The 26,651-nt window shown below is 46.4% G+C and overlaps 1 protein-coding gene across 1 annotated transcript in view; it reads left to right on the forward strand.

Moving 5' to 3' along the window:
* The first annotated feature begins 3,254 nt into the window (after positions 1 to 3,254).
* Positions 3,255 to 26,651, forward strand: part of NCALD (neurocalcin delta) — a 62,669-nt gene continuing 39,272 nt past the window's right edge. The window contains exon 1 of the mRNA XM_064442296.1: positions 3,255 to 3,422. The gene's annotated coding sequence lies outside the window, so the exon portion shown is untranslated. The remainder of the gene's footprint in view (positions 3,423 to 26,651) is intronic.

Raw genomic sequence — 26,651 nt, forward strand, 5'->3', positions numbered from 1 at the left:
GCTTGCATGGATGTGGCTCCTTTCTGAGAGCGGGGTGGCTTTACTGATTGACACCAGGGAAGTTCTAGTCTTTTGTGAGTTCAAAGATCAACCCATATAGAATTTCTGCTCCCTGCATGTCTTCCATTTTATGGGCAAACAAGTGTTGGCTATTGTTAGCTCCCCAGAACCAAAAGAAATGGGAGGAAAAGCTGGATTGTGTCCCACCTTGTAGCACTGCGTCCGCATGTAAATTATTACATAGGGTCACAATACATTTATGCTATAGGTGGTTTTAGGTATTATAAACATCCCTGTGTATATTAGGATGTTTAACACATATTATTGCACCAGCGAAGCAGACCACCCGTTGTGTTGGGAGTGAGGGAGCCAACCCATGTCCCCTGGTAGTGCTCACCACAGGCCCTAGACATGGAGGGGTTGGAGGGAGAGGGGTTCCCAAAGGCAGGATAGAGCCCTTTCTCCATGAGGCACTATGTCCCCATAGCAGGACGAGGAGTGTCAGTCTTTGTACCGTGGTCCCAGGTGCATGCAACGCATTTGATTCTCAGCAGGCTTCAGCCTTTAAATATCTTTTATGTATTTTTCCAGTCAGTGCCTGTGTCTCATTGCTTTGTGCTCACTTGGTTGATTGACACTACAGAAGAGACCAGCTTGGCATTGGGGGTTTTATTGTGGAAAAGTTAAGTTAAATCAGGGAATGTAGGCTTTTCTGCCACTTTTAACAGGATTATTTGGCCCTCCAAGAATGAATGCTGTTGCTTTCCCTTCTGTGTCCATCTGTGTGGTGTAAAGGCCTCCCTTCCCTGTTGTCCTGGATAGCTTTGCAGGTTGCAGCAAGTGCTGGGGAGAAGTAGGGATTTCAGTCAGAAATTCAGAAAATCTCCCTGTGGAGGAGTCATCCCCAGCCACTATCAGTGGGGAGGCACAGCAGGACCTCAACCAAGCCCTGGTAACTGGGAACAGCACATTTTAGGCTGCCATTATCATATATTTTCCAGAGCAATGGTCATTTTTTTTTCACTTAGCATCTTTCAACTTGCTGAAAATTATAACCTTCACAATGTCTAATTAGTAAGTCCTTATAAACACCATGCATGGTTAAAAAACTCCTCCAGGCTCTTGCCCTGCAGCAGCAATACCCATAAAAGAGAGTGAAAAAGGTTATTTTTATGCCAGAGGACAGAGGTGCTCTGCGCACCCAGGTGTCTGTAGGTGTGAAGGATTAGGCTTACACAGGTGGAGCGGGCACAGGTCCCCAGGCATCTGCTGTGGGAAGATCCAGGGGTACCCTGCCCAGACACACCCATCAGCCCTTTTGAGCATCAGCAGAATGCTATCAAATTGTTTTGGACCATTCAAATGCACAAGTTGCATTGTCTGCTTTTGTGAAAGGACCTTTAAAAGAATAAAAAACATTAAAATTTGCCCCAGATGTACACATTTTTGACAGTCTAACAGAAAGTAATACACTACATAGTGTTGAGGGATATCTTTTTAAACTGCAGTCCCAAACTTCCTGTTGTGTTTCACAAACATTGCCATTAAGTGAAAAAACACATCTGTGTGTTATGGTACAGTTTTATTGGTGGGTGTTGACATGAAGTTTCAGCCTTCTGTAGTGGATTACTATGTGTGATTATATGTAACACGTATATGTAATCAGTGGGGTTTTTAAAATTCATTGCATTATTCTTATTCTGTTGAATTGTGACAGGTTTCCCATCTAATTGTGAATATTTTCTTTTTAAGGCACGAATTTTAGATAGTGGGGACTGTTGCAATAACTCTTTGAACCCTCTTCACTTCTTTGTGCCAAGGTGATCCAGAGGGCTCTGCCCCCCTGCTGGGAACCGCCCCTGGGAAGCCCCAGCACAGTGACAGCGTTGGAAAGGTGGTTTACAGGCTGTGCTGGAGGGAGAGACGCGTGTCGCACTAGATGCCACAGAAACCAGCGTTGGCTGTTGTTGCTGTTGAGATGAATATCCCAAGTGCCTGCTGCTCTCATGTTCAGGAGCAGGGTGCAGAGGAGGGAGATGGGGCTTAGTGGTCCCCACCGCCCCTGCCATCCTTCCTCTGCCCTGAACTGGAAGCAAGTCATCCCCAGCACCCTTTCACACCCTTTCCTGGGTTGTCTTTTTTAAAAAAAAAATATTTTTCATTTTACCTGTTGCAAAGTGGCCAAATTCAGCTTCAGCTGAGAATGCCCGGGTTGCTTTTGCAGATCCCCTGTGGCTTTGCATCTGCTTCCACTTTCACCAGAGCCATCTATTGTGGTTGACTTCTGGTATTTCATATCCTGGGCACTGGTCAGTAACCATCACTGGCTCAGACGAGCACAGGAATATTTTCTTGTTGCTGACACTTTCCTTTTCCTCCCTGCTTCTCGCAGTTGAAAGCCTCTCCCTCCTCCCAGCCTCTTCTGTGTCCTGTCCCTTTTGTGTGTGCTGTGGGGCTCTGGTAAAGTGATGTGCAGTGAGAAAAAAAAAAAAAGAAGTTTTGGGGAAGGAGTGGATTTTAGCTAGAGTTACAAGGAAATCTGAGCCACCAGTGTCATGTCCCTGCCTGCAGAATAAGGCTGTGGAGGTGAGTCGGAGCTAGGCAGAGGCAAGTCAGAGCTAGGTGGAGGCAGGCACTGCTTCATCTCCCTTCCCCAGATGCTTTGCTGGGGGCAGCAGGAGAACTGTGGTGGGCAGGAGTGGGCAAGCAGGAGGGTCTGTCAGCTGAGGCTCAGGCACACGATGCCAAGCTGGCCAGGCGCCTCTGGGGCCAGCCCGCAGCCCCACATGGGCAGAGATGCTGAGTACCAAGCACACATCTCTGTGGCTGTGAGTAAAACCTGAGCTGTGTGTCATTCTGAAAGACCCAAATTTTAGCCAGCTGTTGCAGCGCCTGGCTGCGCATCATCAAGGTGCTCAGGGGCGGGCAGGGGGCAGCGATTTTGCCCCTTTGCTTGGGCGAACCAGGTGTATAAGGCAATTTTCCGCTCAAAGCTGGGGATGCAGGAGGAAGAGGAAGAGGGAGGCGCGTTCTCTTATGAGGACAGGTTTAAGAGCGCGTCGGTGATGGGACCAACCCCTGCCGCAGCCAGCTCCAGCGAGCCCTTGGTGTTTGGGTTGTCCGGGCGCCCGCGATGGTTCCAATGTGCGCGCAGTGTGACAGATGACCTATTGAAATAATTTCGGAGCAGTGCTGGGGTTGCCAGGACAACCAGTGCTCCCTGGGCTTGCGCCGGGCCATGTGACAGCTGCCTTGACGTCAGCTGGAGGCAGAGCCTGCGGTTTCGGCCGCGCAGCCAAAGCCTTGTGAGAACATAGTGGATGCTGGATTTATCCCTGCCGCCGCCACCGCCGCCGCCGCTGCTGTTTCTCAGGGGCTGCCAGAGCATGGACTATTAAAAACTTGCATTTCTGCAGTGTGAGGTAACCATTTGCTTTATGTTCTTGTCAGGTATTTTTTTTTTTTCCTTTTAAAAAAAAAGATAGGATAGAAAGCAGCTTATCGTGACTGATTTTTTTTCACTTGTTTGTTTTGGCTGGAAGTTTGCCTTGATGAACGAGCCCGGCACTATCAGATAAATGCAAAGCAGCTTCCAGTTACTAATTCTGTGTGCAAACTGGAAAGTGGAGTTAAATTTAGATTAATGATCCATGAAAGGAGAATAAAATTATATTGTTCTCATTTGACACTTTAGGAATATAAATGAACACGAGTAATCCTCAGCTAATGCATTTGGGAGTTAACAGAAATTACGTTTAGGTATTGTGTTGATTTGGGCAGCTCTACAGCTTTTTACCTCTGTTGGAACTTCTGGGTTTTAAATGCTGTCCAATTCAGGCGGGTTTGTACCCAACGTGTTCAGTGAGAGGGAAGCCAGCAGCCGATGCAGCTAGGAACAGCCTGAAATCCAACTCCCAAAGTTCGAGTCTAAATCATCTTTGTTCACACGGAGCCCCCGCACCCCACATGCTCCCCAGGCTTCCCATCCCTCTCCCGGGGCATGTGGCACTCTTGACCATATATTACTTACAGAGGAAAGGATCAAGAACCTCCAGAAAAATTAGCTGAAATATGCCAAGAGAGCAACATTGCTGTAACACAGGCTTTTACCCTTTTTCTCACGTGCACATGCACGGCTTGTTTTTTGCTCTTTTTTTTTCTGTTGTGGTTTGAGAGCGGTTAGACTAGCTAAAAAAAGAACTGCAGCATGAACAGCACCACAGTAATTGAAAAACGAAATGCTGTTTGGGTCTTTTTGTAAAAAGAAGAGGGAGTTTGGGTCTGTTTCTGTATTGCACTTACTCTGAGGGGGCTGTTTTGGAGAAGGAGATCCCAGGGCTCCTCAAGTTTAGTGCCACAGCCTGAGTTTGTTTGTGTGGGAACATATAGATTAATTTTAAGAAGAGATTACAGCTGAAGCATCGTGTGTGCTGTTTCCTGGAAAAGTATGCTAGATCGTTCTTATCTCCTCTAATTATATATTCCTGTTCCTTTCCTCCCAAAGTTCAAAGGGTTTACTGATAATGGTAATGATTTTCTAAAGCAGCTGCCACTCTGAAACAATCATGGAGCTACAAAACAATTTAAAACACAGAAAAATAAAAGATTAAAAAATTCTGTAAAAATTATTCTGATATTACAAATGCAGCAGAAGTAATTGTTTCAGAAAGGGAGCCAAGGCAGAGATTAAAACTGAAAGCACTTCTGTAAAGAAAGTTATGGCTTAGTGCTCTGGATTTCACTGCATTTGGCATTCTTAACAGAGCAGCAAGGATAATTGTATCTGAAACCTCTAAACCATTTCACTTAGTGTTATCATCTCATCTGTTCTTTCCAATTTAACTCTATAATATCAGTGTTTGAGGGGGTGAAATGTTTTAAACTTTATTAAATTCTTCACCCGACACCAATGCATCAGCGCACAAGGAATCTTGACTGGCTTCTCATAGGTGAATTTAAGAAAGGTTTACAGGAGCCTCGCAGCTTTGCCGGGGAGGTGCTAGCACCCCATGAGCAGCCTTCCTGCAGGGAGCAGGGCTCTTGGCATCCTCCCCGAGGCGAGCCAGCTGGGCTGAGCTGGGCACAGCTGCTCCCCAGCTGGCATGAGGAGCTGTGTTTTGGCTGATGGTGGTCCATGCCCCACCACCTGCTTGTGAGTCCCCCCAGAGTCTGGGCAGTGCGGTGGGATGAGAGGGCAGGGGAGGTGGCTGATGTGACCCCTCTGAATCCTGCTTGTTCGCTAGCTTATATCAGTGGAGGAAGCCTGGCGAAGGTCTGGGGCATGGAGTACAGCAACAGTCGAGCTGAGTGTTACCTGCCATTCAAGAACAGTCATTCACCTTCACGTCTGGAGGATTTGGCTCCACATATAGTTGTCTGCCAGCTTTGACTTGAGTTATCAGTGTGGCAATGGTGCTCAGTGAGGGCTGGGGCTTCACCCTATTCATTTAGTAGCATCCTTTAACATTTCATGCCTTGAAAACAGCTACAAGGTGAAAAATAATTTATGCAGGTTTTGCTCAAGAGCTATTAATTAGAAATATGTCCACCTGGAATGGACGTATCTTGCTTTAGCGATACTGAGCAAGTCTTCAAAAGGCACTAACTTGACCTGAGAGAGGAGGATGACAAACTGCTTCATGTTTTACCAGAAGGGTCCTGGCCATGTTGTGGTGGGAGGTCTGAAAGGCAGCATTACTGGGGAAACTGGTGAGTGCTGCTGAGGTTGCACAGGGATGTGTCCTGCTTGGCAGAGTGACCAGCTCTGTCCCATCTCTTTGAGTCTTTGTGGGCTTGGAGCATCCCTTCAGCCCCGGCCCCTTTGAGCCCCGGCCGTGGGGATGACTGAGACGTGGTCAGGCAGGCAGCTCGCAGGCAGTGCAAGAGTCAGCAACTGGAGGAAAAGGCACAGGTCCCTCTTCAGGGGAAGGGCAAGGGACATTGTGCAAGAGTCATCCTGGGGTTGTGTGCCTCTGCTTGGAGATTTCATGCTCTCGTTTTTGCTGGTCAGCTCTGTACCAAACCCTTTTGACACACACTTGGATTTTACCTTGGTAGTGTGTGAAGTTGGCAGGCAATATAATGCTAAGCACCTTGCTGTCTCTGCCCTGCCATGGTTTCACCTACCATGAGAAAAGAACAAACTGCCTGTAGGTTCCTTCCTACTGCTGAGGGGGGGGGAAGGTGGCTGCAGCCTATCCCTCATCTTCTGCCCAAGAGCACAACCGTGAGACTGCCAACTTACTAGAAATCCTCTGACATAAAGAGGAAAAAAATGAGATGCACACAGGCTTGGTGACACTCCACCTACTTCTGGGGAGGCTAGGTTGACCCTTATACCTCCCATCAACCTTCATACCATTTGCAGACATCACACCTGGCACGCACACAGGGAGGAGACGATCTCTTCTGACAGTCTCCTTGTCCACGGAGAAGGGGGAGCAGACCAGCAGTTCCTGAGGAATCAGGGCACTTCAACTATGAGAAACCTTGGCTAAAAACAGGACTGAGATCTCCTGGAGTCACTTCTCACACAACTGGATGCGGCTAGGGAAATTTAAAAAGAGGTGTGAGCTGTTGATGCCTCCAGCCTAGTAATAATAATACACTCAAGCCTTTAGCGTGCTCTACCTTGATCCAGTTGAGTTGATGGGTGATGACAATCTAAATTTAGGCTAGAAGCATAATAAAGCCTAAAAAAACCTTGCAATGCAGAACACTGATTCCTTGCATTTTTTCAAACAAAATGAGATTTCTGCTGTCTTTTTAAAGGTCCTAGCCAATACTCAAGGCAATATTGGGGCGGGGGGGATAAAGTCCCTCATATTGGGGGGGCAAATTGTCAGACAGTGGGAACTGATGTAGCAATATGGAGTTTCAGGCTCTTCAATTACATATTGCGGAAGCTGGTTTCCACCCTGCTAAAAATCATTACATTGTACTAATTTAATGTCCTGCACCAATATTAGCAACAACTGATTTAAATGATAACTGAGCTGCAGTACAGATTTGGCATTTTAATCAACAGTTGCTTTTCCAATTAAACCCAGACGCCATGCCTATAGTACTCTGACTGCAACATAAAAGTTGAGATGATCGTTGGTTCCAAGCTAAAGTAACAAAAATCCTAACTCTGGAATAATTTTGGTAGTTGTATTTTAGAAATAATCTTCCATGGTGAGCCAAAATCTATGCAGACAGTTATAGTCAGATAACAGTTAAAAAAATAGACTATGTTTTGGCTGTACTTTTGCTGCTGTTAAATTTATCTTCTTAAATAGCAGGGAGTATAAGCTGAGGTTTGAGAAACAGTAATTTTGTAATTATTTTACATGGATCGAGTTATTCTGTCATCAAATTTGCATTTCAGACAGCATTACAGTATGAAAATATAATTAGAAACTGTAATTCAGGAATTGCTGAATGTGATATTTCCCAGAGGGAGCACTGTGAAGAAGCTGCCCTCACTACAACTTTAGCAAATGTTGAAATCCTATAGGTGGAAAATGTGAAGGCCGAGTTGTAAAGTTCCTCTCCCTTCTGCGGTCTCAACACACTGCCAACTTTCTGCCGAACTTCATTTTTTCTAAGATTCATTTCCACAGAAACATCTAACCATTAAGAGCTGAAGTGCTCAGATCCTGTTCTGCTGAATTTCAGTATGGCTGGGCTGATAGTTGCTGAATAGCTTTCAGCCGTGAAATGACACTGAGATCTGATTTACCTGCAGAAAAGCCAAGAAACTTGTAGTTTGGGCTGAAACACTGGTTTTCATTTGCCCAGTGTCCAGAGTTTCCAGCAATGCCTCCTCTCACAGGAGAGATCAGAGGTTTAGCTCTCTTTCTCTTATTTTATAATTCAAGACATTTTGCTGTACGTGTTCACAGTGCTGTGCTAAGTTTTAGCTGTGTAAATCTCACTGATGTCAATCCTTCCCGTTTTTTATTATTCTTATTATGATCTTTGGCTTATCATAGGCATATGACCTAGAAATGAGCACATACTCTCTTTTTAGTTGGACTTGTGTTGATAGATCCCGTCAGATTTTGTCTGAAACACTCCTTTGGAGAGCATCATCCACGGCCAATTTTTCCTACCACCTTGCTGGGGCGTTGGACAAGCCCATATGTGGAGCAAAGCAAACAATGCACAAAGCAAAGCTGGCCTTAGGAGGAGACAGAAACTGAGTGCAGGGCATGTTTGATGCTTTGACATCCCCGTACATCTCTCGCAGTCCTGCTGAGAGTGCTTCTCCAGAGGAAATATTAGGGCAGGGCAGGAAAAGGAGAAGTGTGGATGCATGAACCCAGGATTGCACAGATAATGGGCTGGCTGGTGACATGGTTGCTAGTGACTCAGGGACACTGTCGTCTCCAATGTGCTCTGAGGAACAAGACCCTTTTCCCACACCTGCCAAAGGCCACCTTCCTGCATGCAACTACACCCAGCCCTGGCGCTTTGCCTGACTGCAGGGGAAGACGTCTGCTCTGTCACTCACGTTGTGGGTGACGCGCATCCTACAACATGGATCTGGTATTTGTAATGTGAGCAAAGGACAGGAGCTGCAGGGTGTCACTGCAGATGTCCTGATCAAGGATTTTTGTTAGGGAGGGTGCAATAAGCCAGGTTGCCTCTTTATGGATAAGTGGCCTCACCTGGGGTCCCCTGTGCAAGTGCTGGTTGACAGGTGGGGTATGAACAGCTCCTGACCCTCACACCATTATTTTTGCATGTTTACTTACAAACCCCAGAGGTGCAGAAGGCAGTGTTTCAGCCACCTTTGTGCATGGAAGCAGGTGTATACTGGGGCTGAAAGGCTTTGATACAGGTTTATACCTGTCACATTTGTCACAAAGCCTATTAAGAGTGTGGTGAATTTCACTGTCGAGAGAATGGGGGCTCAGGAGCCAGCCAGAGCCAGGCTGGCCTGCTGCAGGGGCAGGCTGGACCATTGGGCAAGTGGTGCCACATGGGGAAAGGGGAGCCCTGGGCAGGGTTAAGTGACCAGGTGATAGTGGGATGAGGCCAGGGGCAGGCTTGCCACTTCTTGGTTGTTCTGTGTTCATCACTGTTTGCTCCAGCAGAGACCTCTGGTCACATTGCCCAATGTCACAGGTTGTGTGCGGTACGGGCCAGCCAAACCTCACATGAAACAGAGATGCTTGAGGGAGTCAGGAAGGCAAAATGCTGATAGTCTGTCATTTTGCTACTAAAAGGGCTGCTCTCTCTGCTGGACGCGGACTTCAAAATAGGGTGACTGCACAGTCAATCTTTGCAGAGTACATGCTGCTGGAGAACAAAGATTTTGTCTTTAAAAGCTTCATGCTTGTTCTCATAGAAGAGACCAGGTTTTGAAGAGACCCAAAATTACATGTACGGAGGTTTTGTTAGATGAGCAGATCTGGTAGTTTGCAGGCTTTTGCTGCAGAAAAAAGTTAAAGCTGAAGAAGGTCAAAGTTAGCTTCTTGCTTTGCCAAATTCCCTCACTCCTAGAGCAGGCAGATTCCCTGATGATGCCTCACACGGTCTTTCTACAACTCCTCCAGGACTTCAAAAACACAATGGATCCGGCTCATTTGAAGTGTCTAACTTTAGCTGAATAATACTCAAAAAGACTTCAGCCATGAAGCAATTCAGCCCCAAGAATCTTTAACTCTAAAGAAAATATTCTGCTCATGTTGTGTGCATGTTCCTAATGGCAAATCAGGATGCCAGGGAGAAGCAAACACAAAGCCGTTGATTATTTCCACAACTGCTATATGCTTCCTATCACAACACTATTCTTTTGTGCAGAATGGCAGCATGATTGGAGAGCCCTCTTTAACTTTACCATTTTAGCAAGCCCAGGTCCAATTAGAGCAATTATATCTCAGCAGAAACACTGTCTGTTGTCCTCTGGACCTGTCTGTCAAGTGTCCTATTCATAGCTGTTTATCTTGCGTGAGGTTTTTCATATAAAGTTGTTCTGACCCTACTAAAACAGTCTTATCTGAAGGGTAACCTGCATTTTTGTAGACTTATTTCACAGGATGATGTGAACAAGAAGTGTGCAAAATTACGGCTAGTAAGGATACATCCTTCAGTCTAACCACAGTCTCCTCTTGCTTGAACATTATTGGTTTGACACAGCAAGCAGATTTCACTTTCAATTATTTCACTTCACCCTTCACTTTCAGCTATTTTACTACTAAAAATTGAGAACATTAGCAGAATTTGCAGTTCTTCCTTGCCACATTGGAGGGTTTCCTTAATCAAATCCCCAACGTGATGTTAAACCTCTTACAGCTCTGAGGTCTGGGTGGAACTATTCAGTCATGGGGTTATTGAAGAGCCTCTGTGTAGTGGACACTGCTGCAGAAAGACTATCTATGTTTTGCTTTACCTCTGCTGTCAGAGCCTGATGAAGAGGCTGAGTGACTCCTGCCAAGGAAGTCCCACTTGTCCCCGCTAAGGTAAAAGCTGAGAAGCAGAGCTCAGTGAAAGGCAGAAGTGCTGGGAACGGGGAAGCTATGGGGCAGTGGAAAGAGGAACTCCTTTCTTTCTGAACAAAATCCAGATTTTTATTTTCTCAGACTTCTCCTGGCAGGGAAAATCCCGGGAGCAGAGTTTGGAGTCTTCTTCCTGAAACAAAAAGAACCCTTTTCTGAAAAACTGAGAAATCAGATCACCTGTGAGAGAGCAGCCCCCATGCCCTGCTTCATGGGGGTCCCAGCCAATGTGCACAGCAGTGCTCAGACAGGGCAGTGTCACTTTAGGAACTGAAAACACAAGCTCAGACCTTAGTTGTTCTTCCTCCAGCATCATCAGAGCAGCAGTTCCATCACATTTATTTCCTATTTTGCCTCTTGTCTGCTAGGTTTTAGCCCATGCGGGCTCTCCCATGTCAGAAGGACCTGTGGAGCCACCTGTGGCAGATGTCACCTGTGCCTTCCCTTGGTGCAGGATGGTGCAGGCAGGAGAGCCTTGCCAGTGCTGACCAAGGCTGCAAAGATACCTTACAGATCTGGTCACACTAGTGGCAAGGATAAATAAGAGCTGATAAAACAGCAGCATAATATGAACCATGCCAGCTCTGTGTGGGGCTCAGTGAATTTGTGAAGATAAGTTTATAGTGGTAAACATCTAATCTGTGGATCAGTTTTGCACATTTTATTGTATTAATTTTTAAATTTTGGATTAGATTTGCACTTCTGATTGCATATTTTGATTTATTTTTACTTGGATTTGCCTGGATCTGCAGCCTTGGCAGATTTAGTTTCTTTTCTTGCAGCAGTGATGGACTTTTCTCTGTGAACTATGGGCAGTGGGCTGCTGTGCAGGGTTAGACCCCCCCAACCCACCATGTCCACATAATGCTTGTGATGCCCCAATTAGAAAAATACAATTGTTTCAGAAATGACAAAAGATGACAGAAACTCTAGTAGGGTGACTGCTTGCCTGATTTTTGCTCTTTTTATTAGACACTGGGGCCTTTGCAGAAACACCCACCTTACTTAATTCAAAATGTCTGATTAAAAATTGAAAAGTATTTCTCTATTAGTTCACCATGTGTCAGTTATTAGTTCACTGTGGTGTTGCTCCTGTACCAGGAGGCTGTAGAAAACACACCTTTGTTGCACATGGATCACACTGTGCTTGTGGATGGCACTCCAGGCAGCGCAGTGGAGAGACAGCTGGGAGAAAAGGGGTTAAAACAAGCCACAGTTACAAGTTTGAGGCATTTTCAAAAATAGCAGCTTTTCTTTTGTTTGCTGAATTCCCCGTGCTTTTCCAGTGCTGTTCCCATTATTCATTTCTTTCCCAAAATAACATTTTTAAGCAGAGGAAGGGCTCGAGCAGGGTGAGGGGGGGATCTGCAGCTGAGCAGGACAGCTGCACACTCTCCTGTGTCTGCACAGAGGGGGGTCCGAGCTGCCCCTGGACGCTAATGGCAACTACCAGGCAGGTGACAGTTCCTAGTATTACAGGCAATTTTGCCTCCTCAGTGGCGAGCCTGGCAATTCCTTCCTGACAGCCCTCAGTGGTGCTTTTCAGGGGCAAGCTTCGGGTTTGCACAACTTGCAGCTGCCCTTGACGAGAAACGTTTATTATTTTTCTTTCAAGGGGGAATCCCGAACACATCCGAATGGCTTCCAGCTACACAGGGGCGTGTTCGTGGCCAGGGCAGCATGAAGGTGCCCTGGCAGGTGGAGTGCTCCTGCTGTCCAGCATCCTTGTAGACCAACTTGACCAGAAGAATCTCTTGATAGTGGATGCTGCTTTGAAGGAGAAGGAGGGGAAGCCTTTAGGAAAATAAGCCCACGGGAGCCTGGCCCCAGGATTCAGGCAGGTCCCCCTGAGCCAGGACACAGCCCCAGTTCTCAGGGTGCCCATCCTTGAAAGCTGACCCTGGGAAGCAGCTGCTCTGGAGGGGCTTCTGGGCAGTATCCACCAGGGCTGGCCGGGGACACCTCTCTTTCATCCCTCATGGTCAGGCATGCAGCCAAACACCACGAGCTCCAGAAATGGGTGGCAGCAGCCTTCCCCTGGGGCTGCGGGGTGGGTGGGGGGGTGCGGTGGAAAAGAAACCCTGAGAGGAATTAAAAATTAAATGCTTACAACAGCAGCTTGCTGTCACAATGTCTCAGTGGCCCTGGCAGAGGGATGGAAAGGAGCTGCCCCCTGCTGCGTGCAGGGGCTTCAGCATGCAGGACCCCCCCAGCTCTACCCCACAGGAGGCAGCAGCGCCTGCCTGTATGTGGGAATCCCCAGAGTCATAGTGAAAGGCACTGCACAAGAAGGTGGCCAGACATGGATGAGTCACCTGCTGCTTGGACAGATGCTGCTGCTACATGTGGGGTGCTGGGGGCCTGGACCAGCCATGCCTCAGCCCTCTTTCTGGTTTGGGGTCTGGAATAACACCAACCACAGGCTTGTTTAGTGTGGGCAGAGGCTGAGCCCCACTGAGGTTGGCATTCAGGGGTGCTACTGGCACGTATGTGTACAGTGGTGTCCATTGCAGTGGAGAGCAGGACCCACATACACACAGCATGGGAGCAAGGCTCTGGGCTCTGTGACTCTGTCTGCAGAGGGCTGCCAAAATCAGGCAGAAGCCTGGGTGCAGAGCTGTGATAAGATGCCCTGGCTCATGCCCACTTGTATCACCAGAGAGCACCAGCACCAGGCAGACTCCATCCCCCCAGCACCCTCCTCCCCAGCCAGGGCTGCCACTGCCCACTCCATCATTCCCACCTCTCCTGGCCCTTCCCACTGGGCGTTTTTCCCCTGGGCTAACCAGTGGTGCATTTTGTCCATGCCAGTCTGGCTGCTTGGTCTGCAAGTGTCCTGAAACCTCTTCAGAGCTCCAGCAAGCCTGCAACAGAGCCCAAGGCAGCTTGCAGAGCATGTCCCAAATTATTTGGACCTTGGGTCTAGTTCATAATCCCCTCTCAATACCCCTTTCCCAGCAGGTAAGAGCTTGTGTCCCTCAAGCCTTGCCATTTCTTATTTTAGCATTAACATTGAAGTAGGTGACAAGTTATCCAGTTTCCTGAGGTAATAGCTGTGCCTGTACTGCATTAAATAGGGAGCATCCCCAGCACTGGAGCTCGGTGATCAAAACCACTCTCTGTTCAGAGCTGTCCCTACCCCAGTTTTGCTCCCAGCCAATTCATATCCTCCCAGCTGGTGCCCAAGCCCAATCTGGGACTTAGCCTGTGCCACTGGGCCCACCTCACGGGGCAGATGGCACACAGTCACTCTTCAGGTTGGTGAAAAAGTTCAACAGGATGGAGGAGGGAATTTCTGTGCCAGTTGGTCCCTGCGCTGGGGAATGCACCCAGATGCATTTGCTTCGTAGTCACAGGTGATGTGCTAAATGTCATCATGCATAACTGGGTGGGAATCCTTGAAAAAAAAAAACCTTAAAACTAGAAAAGTCTTTTTTCTGAAGCCCAGGGCTGGGGAGAGCTCAGGAGCTGCAAGCTCTCACCGTGGCCACCAGCAGGAAACCAGCTCACTGAAGCATGGCAAAAAAGCTGGCAGCTCCAGCCTGTTGAACAAAGTGGTGGGTTTTTAACAGGACCAGAGCAAAGGAAGTGGGGAACATGGCTAGAAGGAAGGATAAAGAAAAATCTTTAGTCTACAGCAAAACAGCCATCTGCATAGAGGGCCTTTATCGTGTGCCATGCTGACCTGAATCTGCAGAGAGGTTTCTTTCCCGTGTGTGGATTTGATGCTGATTTCATGTTGTTCCTTAGTACACACACTTTATACTGCCTGGTTCAGTTTTAAACCTTTTCTAGTTTACAAGCCATTTATTTTAAAGATGTGGAAACTGCAGAAATGGATATCCAGTGTTACACCCCTTCTGCTCTGCCATTTCTCCAGAATGAGCACATTGGTGTCCAATTGGCATATTATTATTATATATTATTATCCTGTTATTAATCCTCTCAGTGAGAGACCAACATGACCCACTTTTCTAGTGCTGTATGGTACCCAATATCAGTTTTCTAAACCCTCCACTGCCTGAAGCAAGCCCTGTGCCCTACGTAATGGCACCGCAGCTCCCCGGCTGCCACAGCCCCGCACGCAGCACTGCCTCTGCCATGCAGCACTGTCAAGTATTTTGTATTTCACTCTGCAAGAGGGAATTGATATCTAGATCCTCTCTTCATAAAACTTCAGGGTTGAAAGAGGTAAAAAACAAAGGAGATTTCTGGGTGCAGTTTTCTCCTGGTGCTTCTGGTTTTGTTGGATTTAACCTTTATGTTTTTGGCCTTGGAGTATAATGCCAGTGGGGTTTGAGAGAGCCAGGGGAACACTTACCTATCTCCTTGCCTGCAGCTTTTCAAGCACATTTGATTGTTTTTATTACTTCCTCTGTTAGACATGAAGTGTTTCCACTTTCCCTGGATTTCCCAGTCAGATCCAGCTGCCCATGCCTCTGTTCTAGGGCAGCAGCTTCCTGTCCCTGGGGACATCGCTGGCTGCGTGGCTGGTGGGACAGGACTAAGCCTCAGCCTTGCTGCATGCTGGAATGCAGCTCATTTATCAGATGCTGAGCATAGGTAGGTTATGTCACTTGGTAGCAGACAAAATCTGTCACGCTGGGCCTTTTCAGGTTGCAGTCCTCATTTAAACCCCTCCATGGACTCACTCGTAACCCCAGGCAAATCACTTAATGTCAGTGACTGTCCCAGTCAGATGAACGTGATCACGACTATGATGTCTTGGCAAGTCCTTTCGTAGAAGCCATCGCATGGTACTCTTTGATACTATTTGCAGATTTACATCAAAGCCTGGCAGAGCACGAGGATATTGGCTGGGATGTTTTGAACTGTGGGGTTTGGTAAAGCAGGAGCCCAGGTTTTAGTAAAGCAGGACATGGGCATGACTGCATGGAAGCGTAAAGTTTTTCTCTTTCACCTGCAAACAGAAGTTGCTGTCTTCATGTTGCTCCAAATAATACAAGGGATTTAGGAAGACTGGCATTAGGGCATTTTTTCATAGTAACTGAATATGTTTTAATCCGTATTAGCCTTGAGCAATTGACTCCCAGTGAACGCACGGAAGGATAGGTATAATTAAAGATCTGCCCTGCACAGCTGCTGTGCATTTACAGCCACACAGCTGTGCTCACTAATGAAACAGAAATACGTCTTTCTAAAGGAAAGCTCAACAACAGGAAATATTTCTTTCACAAAACTGAACACAAGTTTTTCTTACACGTCATCAGATAGAAGCAAAAACTTCCTTGAATTTCTAGTTCCACTAAGCGTGAGGATCTAATGTGCAATTCCTTGACCTTGTCCATTTTTTAACCAAAATGTGCTCCTGTTTTAAAGCACCATTGTTTAATCTGGTAATAAAATCCTATTCAACCATTTGTGTGTTTCATCAGTGTTTGCATTCATTGTTCTGTATCATATTTGGTGATTTGCTTCAACCTTTCCACTGAAGAATCAGTGTTGTCCAGATTGCCACTGCTCAACTGGACATAACTCTCTATTCCTTACTTCTTAAAGTTGGTTATCTAATTCTGCTGGTGGGTAATTTTGATGAAGATTTCACAGAGCGCTAAATTTGTCCATGCAGGCAATACAGTGACAGGATTTTCTCCCAGTCATTTCTGAAACCCCCCAACACCACCAGTTGCAAGGACTTGCAGTCGCTCCTTCTCAGGTGTCTGGCACAAATGGAAGCAGCACTGTTACGTGACATACTCGTTACTTCAGGCACTGGTCTTGAGAAGTGCTGGATAATTGGATGGTTTGTCATGTCTGCCTAAGCATGTTATTCCTGAAACTGCTCCTCCTTCAATCAATAAAAGACTCCATAAAATTGTTTAAACATATTAAGAAAAATGTGATTTAATCCAGGAATCTTTATTGCATTTCATTATAAGATGCTGAATCTAATATACAAAGAAGATCATTTTAATTTTAAGTGGACAGAAGGAAGATCTACACCACATTCCCACTAAGCAACTATCAGCAACATGCACCTTCTCCTTCTAATGCAGTTATATAAACTAATTAGGTTTGTTGTTTCTAATGGGAACAGCGGTTAACTATATTACACAGCCCCCAAGAAAAGCTGGTATCAGATAAATTTGTTAGGTATTGTGGTATCTGTTCTCAGCTATTTTTTCCTGCCCTGAGGAAACTTATGAGATAGCTAAAATGTGGGCAGAGGGTTCAGACGATGGGCCATTGACCTCTCCATTTCATCTCGAACCAGTTTCACTGCGCTCGGTGCTGCCCTCTGGAAGGTCATCGGGTAGCAGCGGACGGTGGTGTACCTCTCCACTTGCAGATCCGTGCATGGCTAGTTTTTGTTTTACAACGTGCCTTGGTGTCGTTCACAACTATTTTGTACTTCGTTGCTATTTCAAATCCTGGGCAGACCATTTTCAGAGGAGGAAAAGAGAAAATTCAGTCCAAGGTGGTGTCCTAGGGCAACAGCTCCCCTCCAGCTGTGTTCTTCCCTATTAAGTGAACAGTTGACAACTTTCATACAAGCTAACTTCTTGATTTTTTGCATATAAGCACCTGATAGTTAAACAGCAGAATCAAACATTTCCTGTACCCTGCAGCATCCGAAGAGCCTGTGCTACTTACTGCAGGGGCAGCCCTCCTTAAAACTGTCATTTAAAATATTTGAAACATAGAGAAGTCACATCAAATGGTGAACATTATGGTTTTTTGTTATATGAAGTATTTTTCAGCCATGACTATCTGAGGGTCATTGTCTGCCTGTGGAGGAATGGGTGTGCTGAGGCTAGCAAGGAAAAAAGGAAGCCCAGCAGCAGAGCGATACATGGTGTATCGCCGGGGATGCGGGATTGGGAGCGCAGGGATGCGGGAACACAAAGCCTGAGCGATGAAGCAGCACCTGTGCACCACGGCTGTGGGAGCAGCCTCGTGCATTCAGGTCACTGCTGCATGAAGGTGATAAGCACAAGGGTTCCTCCAGTCTGTCATGCTGTGTCTTGGGGGGAGCATGGGGCAAGGTGCCTCCCCACTGTCACAACTAAGACAGTCCTGGGCATGCCCTGAAGCAGAAGGATGGCCGTCAGGAGGTTTAAGTGCCAACAGCTTCTGTGCCCTGGTAGGGTCAGACAGTGCCTGATGAGAGTCTGTCCTGTGCTGGTCCCCCTATGAGTCTCTGCCAAACCAGGAATCTTGAAAACAGACCCCAAGTGGTCCAGGACCACAAGACCAGCTGATACGAAAGGCCATACAGTTGTTTTAGAAAATCCTTTCCTCCCTTTCCCTGTGCATCGGTTCAGTCAACGCTGAAATGCAGCTGTCACCCAGTAATCTTTGTAAAGTGGTCAGAGGTCATCAGATGAAAAAGCTATATGATATTAATAAGTTATTGTGTTGCCTATAGGAGGCAAAGGGATCACATTAAGAAAGAAAGACTTTGTATAAAATGTGAATTGCTCCATCAATACTGAATAGAAACTGGGCCCATGGTTTATTTTCCAAGAAAATGGAAAACTTACTATTCCACAGATTTGGACAACATATTCTGCTAAGCCTCTTGACTCCCCCAAGATTAAGCCCAACTAGCTGTGAATTTTATTGAGGTTACTTGTAAATCTTAATTTCAATTACTTCTTTGTGATAATCGTATTGCTGCTCCCAGTACTCTCTGATGCTTGACTTGACAGAGCTGGCCAGCTCTCCTGACCTGTCTGCTGCGTCCTGGCACTCGCTCCTCTCCTTGTATATCCATCCCTCTGCTCACATTCCTGCTTCTCTGCATTACTGATGTGCAGTGGTGGGAGATTGCATACTGCAGAAGAAGACAGAGATATTGTAAACATGTTTACTTAATGTTACTGCCTTTGGCTCTCGGTGACCCTTTGTGCCAAAAAGGCTATGCCCACTGCAAGAAGCGCCCTTGGTTTTCAGGATGCTGTTTTTCTTCCAGATGAAGGCAGGACAGGAGGAGACCTCCTGACTTATCCAGTCCACTGCAGGTGTCTAGGTCATATAGACCCTATTTGTGGATTTTTCAAACTCTGTTTTCACATGAGCTAGGCCATTTTTCTTGTGATCTTCGGGGAAGGCTGTTCCACAGACTTCGTTGCTCCACTGGTTAGAGATTTGCTTCTCATTCCCAGCCAAAATTTATTCATGGCTAGTTTATACCCATTTGTTCTTGTGCCAGCATTGTCCTTCAGTTTAAATAGCTTTTCTCCTTCCCTAGTGTTTACCCCCTCTCATGTATTTATAGACTACAACCATATCCCCTCTTGGCCTTTCTTTAGCTAGGCTAAACAGCCGAGTGCCTCTGGTGTCCTCTGAGAACACAGGCTTTCCATTCCCTTATTTGGCTTAACAGCCCAGCTCTGCAGCCACTGCAGGCCAAAATCCCTTTTCTTGAGCATGCTTTCCCGGCCACGTACTACAGTAATCCAGGTGAGTCCTTGTACCACCAAACCCTTGTACAACCAGCTGTGTTTTGATATTTCCCTCTCCCTGGACTCACCAGGTCAATCTCAGCAGGTTCATTAGGAAGCACCATTATGATGTGTTCAGGTCATATCATATCACTGTTTTACAGTTATCTTACAGCTATATAATATCTTCAATTCTTCCTCCCACTCCATCATTTCTAGTTAAAAGCATCAATTCTTCCTACTGGTCCCTCAATAGTTGCACTTTGTAATAAGGGATTTCATCCCATGGCACTATTCCAGTACTAAAGTCATCCCATTCTTCTTGTGTGGCAGCCTGGCTGTCCAGCTGACAGTGCCTCCCACTTTGGTGTCATCAGAAACTGCACTGCTTTGGGATTATGCATCATGGTTATTAATGAAAATGTTAAACAAGATCCGTGCTGAGACTCATCTTTGAGGAACCCTATTATAACCACTTTCCACCTGAGATTTCCCCTTTCATTTCATCCCATGATCCTTAAAGAGGAAACAACTCTCTGACTCTGTCCAGCACATCCCCCAGCAGGAATGATTTACTTTGATTTTACCTAAGTGGTTTTGAATTAACTTTTCTATATACAGATATCTGTCTATTAGAAACAAAAGCTTATGTGCTGGTTTGAAAGCCAGTGCAGACAGACTTTCTACAGAGTTTCCATATAAGGTCAGTTCTGCCAAGAAACTTCAGTTCTAACCGCTAACATTTCTACACATTCAGTCTGAGATCTCTCTTCAGCAGGACTTGCCAGTTGTAGTGCTCAAGTTGGGGTATTAGCAGACGTGTTTTGCTCCGCTTCAGTCTCCCAGCAGGTTATGAAGCCAAATTCATGATTCAAATGACTAAACTCATTATTCAGGCTTAGTACACTTTTTAATGGGAATTTGGAATGGGGTGAAAATTCTTTTGTGCTCTGGCCTGTGTTGTTCAGATCTTGGCCTGCAGAGTAGTAGCAAAAATTGTATTTGTACCCTTTACATTCAAAATGGGTGAGACCATAAATATCTTGTAGTCCTAAAACAACATTCCTGCTAGTTCTTCAATTAAGACTGCAGGAATTCTCCCTCAACATCATCCTGTGATTCTCCACAGAGATCTGACTGTCTTCCTTTCTTCTTTGTGCCAAAGGGTTTAGAGACTTTTGGAGGAGTTGATGGTGACATCCCACAAACCGAAGAACAGAGCTACTTCTCTTCTAGGCTCAAATAAAGTGAGAGAGAAGAAATTACTGAATATTTGGCTGCCTTTTTGATGACAAGAAGAGCAGTCCTTGCCCTCCTTCCCTTGAACAGTTCAGGTTTTTTATATGTCTCAGTGTTATCAGCTACTTCTGAACGTGTTGTATAAATGAGAACTGAATGATTCTCCCTTAAAAAAAAAAGGAAAATGAAAAAGCCTTCAGAAATATTGAATCAGTCTAGTTAAGCCTGTTCCCTGCATTATAATTTTGCACTTCTTTATTAACTTTAGAGCATTCTCTAATCTGAAGAATAAGCTTTCACCTTAGCATGTTGAAGGCTGGCTGACAAACCTTCACCTTGTGCCTACAACTGAAATTATATCACAGAATCACAGAATCACAGAATGGTAGTGGTTGGAAGGGACCTCTGGAGATCATCTTGCCCAACCCTCCTGCTTGAGCAGGCACACCCAGAGCAGGGGGCACAGGAACGCATCCAGGCGGGTTTTGAATGTCTACAGGGAAGGAGACTCCACAGCCTCCCTGGGCAGCCTGTTCCTCACAGGAAAGGAGTTTTTTCTCATATTTAAGTGGAACTTCCTGTGTTCCATCTTGTGACCATTGCCCCTTGTTCTGTCATTGGGCACCACTGAAAAAAGTCTAGTCCCATCATCCTGACACCCACCCTTTAGATATTATAAGTATTGATGAGATCCCCCCTCAATCTTCTCTTCTCCAGGCTGAAGAAACCCAAGTCTTTCAGCCTTTCCTCATAAGGGAGATGCTCCATCATCTTGGTAGCTCCACTGGGCTTGCTCGAGCAGTTCCCTGTCCCTCTTAAACCTGGGGGCCCAAAACTGGACAGAATACTCCAAATGCAGTCTCACTAGGGCAGAGTTGAGGGGGAGGGTAACCTCCCTCAACCTGCTGGCCACACTCCTTTTAATGCAGCCCAGGATACTGTCAGCCTTCTTGGCCACAAGGGCACACTGCTGGCTCATGGCCTATTTGTTGTCCACCAGCACTCCCAGGTCCTTCTCAGCAGAGCTGCTTTCCAGCTTTTCAGCCCCCAACCTGTACTGGTGCGTGGGGTTGTTCCCCCCCAGGTGCAGAACCTTGTACTCGCTCTTTTTGAACATCATGGGGTTCCCCTCGGCCCAGCTCTCCAGCCTGTCCAGGTCTCGTTGGATGGCAGCACAGCCTTCTGGTGTGTCAGCCACTCCTCCCAGCTTGGTATCATGAGCGAACTTGCTGAGGTTACACTCTATCCCATCGTCCAGGGCATTAGGGCTGGACCCAGCACAGACCCCTGGGGAACACCGCTAGTTAGAGGCATCCAACCAGACTCTATCCAGCTGATCACAACCCTCTGAGTTCTGTTGTTAAGCCAGTTATCAATCCACCTCACTGTCCACTCATCCAACCCACACTTCCTTAGCTTGTCTATGAGGGTGTTATGGAAGACAGTATTGAATGCCTTGCTGAAGTTGAGATAGCATCCACCGCTCTCCCTTCATCGACCCAGCCAGTCACACCATCGTAGAAGGCTATCAGGTTGATCAAGCATGATCTTCCCTTGGTGAATCCATGTTGACTACTTCTGATAACCTTCTTTTCCTCTACATGCCTGGAGATGACCTCCAGGATGAACTGCTCCATCACCTTTCTGGGGATGGAGGTGAGACTGACTGTCCCATAGTTTCCCAGGTCCTCCTTCTTGCCCTTTTTGAATATTGGAGTGATATTTGGTTTCCTCCAGTCCTCGGGCACCTCTCCTGTCCTCCATGGCATTTCAAAGATGAAGGAGAGCAACTTGGCAAGAACATCCCAAGGACCAGTACTCCCATGATGCTCCAGACTTCAACTTACTCACTTGGTGGTCAGTTATCCTGGCTGCAGCTTTAAGAACAATTGATTTCAGGATTTGTCTGCTGAACTGAGGAATAAGGCAGAAAAGGCTTTAGTTTGGCATGGGGTTTTATTTTCCAGCTTTTTTGCTAAAATGAAGGAACTCCACAGCAACAACAATTTGAGATTGGAAGTTTTGTGAAACTAGCCTCCAATATTCCTGGAGTTTTTGCCTGAAATCACCTCATGATTTTGGGATTTGCTCAGTCACTCTCTAGACTCCAGCAATGGTAGTGAATAGATTTCCATAGCTAGTATGGAGACAGCTACATTATGTTCCTGAATCTGGAGTTAGATGCCCCCTGCTTTCTGTAGATAAGTAATGTGTAGAGTTTGATACTAAAATGATCACCTCCTGAGCTGCTGTCAAAGGATGTAACTTGGTAAAGGTTGTTTCTAGATTCAAAGCATTTAGTGTATACCTGCACACATGCTCTGACCCAGTCCAGCCCCCTTGCTCTGTTCAGGCAACACCGGGGGCTCTGGTTGTGAACTTCCAGCAGAGGATCCCTTCCACCAAGGAAGCTCCCCACTGACCTAAACCCAGAAGAGGGAACACTTTTCCTGGCCTCTGCCTCTCCTCTCAATACAGGACACAGGCTGAAGATGAGCAGAGCCAGGCAGCTGGGTCCCCAGCACATGAGGGACTACATGTCTTGTAGTACTACTACTGCTCTAATACACACTCTACCACAGAGCTTGTGGTATCAGTCGGATATGTCCCTGGGAGCTGCAGACCCCAAGCCACTGCACTGGCTGGTGCAGAGTCACAGTGTGCAGCCAGGTGCCTGGAGCCAGATTCCCTCTCCTCTCCTCCCCTCCCCTCCCGGAGCATCATCTGTTGCTGAGAAAACTTGGACGTAGGAAGCATCTGAACCAAAAGCACAGGGAGGACACTATACCAGCCTACAACTGCTTAGCATCTCAAAGGGAAGACTGAGTTCCTTGTATCTGGCAACTGAGATGGAGGCAGTCACTTTATTGACAGAATTAGTTCATATTCCAGTCCATCATGTGTACAGATAATGCACTCTGAGATTAAGCTACTGTAGCAATAGATTTGCTAACCTAATTTTAAAAGATAAAAGCTCCAGTGAAGTGAGGCTTCATGGCACACTGCACTCCATTTGATTTCCAGTGCTTCGGAGGAGCAGGCAAGAAAGCCCTCCCTTAGGTGGCTGCTCCATGCCTCTGACCTCCTCCTTGGAAAACAAATCTTCCAGGGAAGGAAATAGAGCAGCACTAAAAATGCCCTCCCTCTGGGTGCCAGCATCTGCTGTCACTCTTTGCAGCTCTTGTGAAAGGTCATATGGAGCAGGGCTTGGAGAAGCCCTTCAAGCAAAATAAGGAGAAGTCCTGCCCTGCATCAGATTTCCCTCCCCTTGTCCCCTCCCTCCCCACTTCTGCAGTGGCTCCTGACCACCCTCCTCTTCCCATGAGTTTCGGATATCCGTGAGCACCACCAGCCCAGCCCCTGGACCTCTTACTGGTCTGGAAACAGGAGTAACTTCTGAGTACTGGTAGCATAAGAGATGCTGATTCCCATAGGCTGTTGCAGCTCAGCAGCAAGAAGTGGCACCAGAAGGAGGTAGGAGAGAGCAGCCTCCAGAGGAGAGGGCATGGTGATGCTGGGCAGACATTTTGGGGCTTTGTACATGTTTTAGGATGAGGGATGGCTGAACATGCTTGCCATCACACAAGGTTGGAAGGTGTCTGGTGATTGCTCAATACCTGCAGGCCTCCTGTGGCAGCAGTTTAGGGTTAGGAAACCCCAAGAGCAGGGCATTTCAAGCTAGATGGCAGCTTGGACCTCAGCAGCGGAACCGCTGAACTTGTCCATCTCTGCAGCCTCAGAGAGGGGGATGGTGCTACCACAGAGTGGCCGAGACCTAGGGAAAGAAGTGGCTGCGTGTGCATGGGTCAGTTGTGCAGAGGCATTCAGGTGTTATATGCCCCCCGCTCCCCAAGGCATAACAATTCTTAACAGGTCATTGATTTTCACCATGATTGAGCTGTCTTGCGTTGCTAGTGGGACCAGAGTTTCTTATGCAACTTAACTGAATTAATTTTTTTTATCTGGCCATGCTGCAAGGACAGTATAGTTAGAAACCACAGGCATGAAGCCCATGTAATGTTGGTAGCAGTAGTTTTATTTCTTTTGGCCATGCTTGGGGAGTTTACAAGCTACAGCAAACTTTGCTGAGCATTTGGTTGCCTTTATATTTGAAAAGGCAGCATTTACATTGCAGGCTCTAGCAATGTGCTCAGTTTGTGTTAGTTTAACATAATTTTAAATAATTGATCAGGACAAAAAGGAATCCTTGCGTTGGTTATGTTGTCTTCCTTTATGAAGAGCCAAATGTACAATGCTTCAAACAGTGAGCTAAAATCATCTGCAGTTTGCTGATGGTGACATCTTGTTAACATGGAATACTCATTGCTTCTATATTACCAAAATCCAAATAAATTAGTTCTGTTTGTGCTGTTTGAGTGGTTACAGTGTGCTGCAGTTCAAAGGGAAATTACACAAAAAATGTAACATTGTCAGGCACTTCGGTCCATAATTGTTGCCTGTATGGAAAGTGCCTGTAACCTATTTACATGCACCAGCTTCGCAGCTGGCCAGAAGCTGGAGTTCAGAACTTTTAGGCGTTTCACCATGTGCGCATTTCAGAGGAGTGTTTGCAATTTTTTTATGAACTATGGCTGATGTTAGCCAGTTGGAGGGAAAAACTCTTTTTGCCTGGGCTCTTTGGCCAATATGCACATTGTTTGAACTTACAAGCACTTGTTTGAACGAGTTGTCAGACAGGTGCCTAAAACACTGCAGAGAAGCCCTTTCCTTCAGTGCTGACCTTGGTATAAGCAGTTTCAGTCATCCTGCACAGCTCCTGAAGCTGGTTATCAGCTCTGTGCACAGCACACCCATACTACCCTTCACCACTTCTGTCTCAGCCCCTCTGCTGTGGTTCTTATTTTGTTGGGCTTGGTCTGGCTAACAACCTGCTTCTCCACCTGAATGTGCTTGAGGAGCTGCAGTGCCTGGTGGGATGCAAGGTGGAGTGGGCTATCCAAGCCACAGCTCCTAGGCAGGACAGTGTTAGAGGAGACACCGAAGGCAGCAGGGCAGTGAGCAGGGTTTGATGAGGGCAAGTGTTTTGGGTGAGTCTCATTAGTTTCTGTCAGTTCTCCCTCGGCCAAGCCAAGGGGCTCTCCAGGCTTGGTTCTTTGGGATCCTCCAGAAAGGATGCTGCTCGTAGCTGCTGGGCTTCACTCTGGTGTAAGCAGCTATCGCTTCACTGATCTAAGGCAGGGAGAGAGCTTGCACATTAGGGGAAGATCTGGCCCACTTCTGTCATACTACGTTGTCATTTTCCACTAAAACATTTACCAGAAATTGCTCCAGCCCGTTGCCAAAAAAGAGATTTTCCTCCTTCAAATGAGAGTGAATGTAGCACTTGAGCCACACCATGTTCTTATAAACGGTAGTTTCTAACAATAAATGTGCCACATACATAGGAAGAAATCATAATAGAGGGGCCAGCACATACGTCAAGGCTTTGATTGCAAACTTCCAGCTCTGGGAAGGAGATGAGCAATCTTTATGTTGAATTATAACTGCAGCTATTTCCTTTTTCCTAAGCTAGTGTCTGTTACCATGGCCACAACCTTCAGAATTTTCTGGCTGTTTTGCAGTCATTAATAGGAGTGAAAGAGCAGATGTTTAATTACGTTCTTCTTATTCCATTCACTAAGGTACAGCTGACATTTTAGGAGTCTTCAGGAAAAAAAAAAATTCCATTTCTATTGCTTATCATTTTCCCTGAGAAAAATAGCAGAAGTTAATTAATAAATGCCAGCAAGTACTTCATCTACAACTTCTAAGTAGGGGTGAGGAAAACAGTTTCTTTACATCTTAAAGACTAAAAAATATCAGTATTGGACTGGTATTAGCAGTAGTAAGAGGTAGGTGAAAACCATGGTGTAGAAAATAGACCAGGTGCTTCCAGTTCTTGTCCTGGTCACTACAGCCCCAAAGGACAGAGAAAGTCCTTTGAACCCTCTGTTTTCCACCCAAATAAATGTGGTTAAGCCAGGGACCCTCTCTCTGTGTATTTGTTCATACCAGCAGAGTCCTGCATGGGCCCTGCAGGTGCTTCTGGTAAGCTGCCCAGGTGTTGTGACTGTAGGTACAGTCTTAGCATCCCCACTGCGTGGACAAACCTCTAGAATTTATTAAAACATGAGACCTTGCAAGAGTTGTCTTCTCCACCACAACGTGGCACTTCTGGTTTGTGAATAAAGACAAAAATTACCCAGGATATTATGGAGTCAACAGGACTGCAGTGCATACAGTCCCCTAGTTCTCTCACGGACTGTTCTTGGCCTGTTCCTCTTTACTTAGGCAACATTACCCCATGTGTCACAGTATAGAAGATCTGTTCATTAAAGCTTTCTGGACAGAGGAAAACAAATGTAGGGTTGCCTAAGCTTAACATTTTGTCTCTCAATGGTGACCCCAGCATGTCATGAGAGCCATGGCATCTCCCTGTGCACGCATCCCCACTAGACTCTCTCAGGCCAAAGGAACAACTAGTTTCTGGATCATAAGAAAGATCAAATATGAGGTA

The sequence above is a fragment of the Phalacrocorax carbo genome, chromosome 2 (genome assembly GCF_963921805.1).
Source record: "Phalacrocorax carbo chromosome 2, bPhaCar2.1, whole genome shotgun sequence".
NCBI lineage: Eukaryota > Metazoa > Chordata > Aves > Suliformes > Phalacrocoracidae > Phalacrocorax > Phalacrocorax carbo.